Below are 1,603 nucleotides of genomic sequence, written 5' to 3'. Positions count from 1 at the left end.
CTGACTGTTAGCTAGCTACTGGTTTATTAGCTAAATGTTATTAGCGCTGGTTGATTAACTACGGTTATTTTAGGAATACTTGTTTTATTCTGACGGTTATTAGGACTGTTATACTACTGTTATTGAGCGGCTGGTTATGTACTGACGGTTAATTAGGGACTGTTAGTTACTACTGGTTAATTAGCGCTGTATTACTACGGTTATTGAACTACTGGTTATTACTAGCTGTTATTGGTAGCTGTTATGTGACTGTTTAGCTTGACTAGCTGTTATGTAGTACTGTTATTACTAATGGTTATTAAGTACTGTTATTAGTAGCTGGTTTTTATTCTAAACTGTTATTACTACTGTTATTAGTAGCTGGTTATTGACTAACTGGTTATTCAGTACTGGTTATTACTACTGTTATGTACTACTGTTATTAGGACTGGGTTTATACTACTGTGTATTAGGAACTGTTATTACTACTGTATTGAGTACTGTTATTAGTACTGTTATTCAGTTACTGTTTGTACTAGCTGTTTATTAGACTGTTATTTACTACTGTTATTGGTACTAGTTATTGTACTGTTTAATTGGGTACGTTATTACTACTGTTATTAGGACTGGGGTTATTACTAACTGTTTATTTAGTACTGTTATTTAATAACAGTAGTATTGACAGTAGTTATAACAGTAGTAATAACTGTAGTAATAACAGTAGTAGTAACAGTACTAGTAACAGTAGCAGTAACAGTACTAATAACAGGTGTAATAACAGTACTACAAGAACAAACAAACAGGATGTAGTAGTACAAGAACCAGAGCCCTGCCGCTGATCTTACTGTGTTCTTCGACCGGTGAGCTTCCTGTTTGAAGCTTGCTCTGCCACCCTCTATGATGTCACTCCAATGAAGTGATGTGATTTTGATAATGTGGTTTCTCTGCAATTACCAATTATTTATGATTTTCTCCTTGTCAGACCAAGAAATAAACACGTCACGATTAAGCTGTCGCAGTTTTATATGATGTCCCACTCTTTCTGAATTCAACCTACGTATGTCAAATATGCCTTTTAAATTTACCTCTCCAAATTATTGATACATTGAGAAATTAAGAAATTGTATTGGCTACACACAGTACATAGACTTTACTTGCAGGATGACACAGGGTCTGTAACTTGGAGGTCCTTTTTACAACATAAACATAAATGCAATGAAAATAGGGTATTTGAACATCAAATTGATACTAAAATGCTGATTCGTTTAGATCCAATGTCCCCTTGACTCATGTTCTTGACTCACATGTTCTTGACTCACACGTTGACAGTTACTCTAGATAGAAACCTTCTTTGTCTAAGATTGTAGTTTGCACATTATTTCCTAACAACACAGGGTCATAGTATTCCACCTAATAGTATTTTATACTCACTGTATAATAACGTCATAAAAAAAACTCTCAACTATGATGATGACATCACCAAGAAGTTTATTGCCACTAGGAAGCCCCAATGGAGAAGAGGTACTCTTCAGAAGGGAGCACCAAGCGGCCAGAAGGGAGCACCAAGCGGCCAGAAGGGAGCACCAAGCGGCCAGAAGGGAGCACCAAGCGGCCAGAAGGGAGC

The sequence above is a fragment of the Salvelinus sp. IW2-2015 genome, unplaced genomic scaffold (genome assembly GCF_002910315.2).
Source record: "Salvelinus sp. IW2-2015 unplaced genomic scaffold, ASM291031v2 Un_scaffold463, whole genome shotgun sequence".
Lineage (NCBI taxonomy): Eukaryota > Metazoa > Chordata > Actinopteri > Salmoniformes > Salmonidae > Salvelinus > Salvelinus sp. IW2-2015.
Note: the sequence above shows the minus strand (reverse complement) of the source record.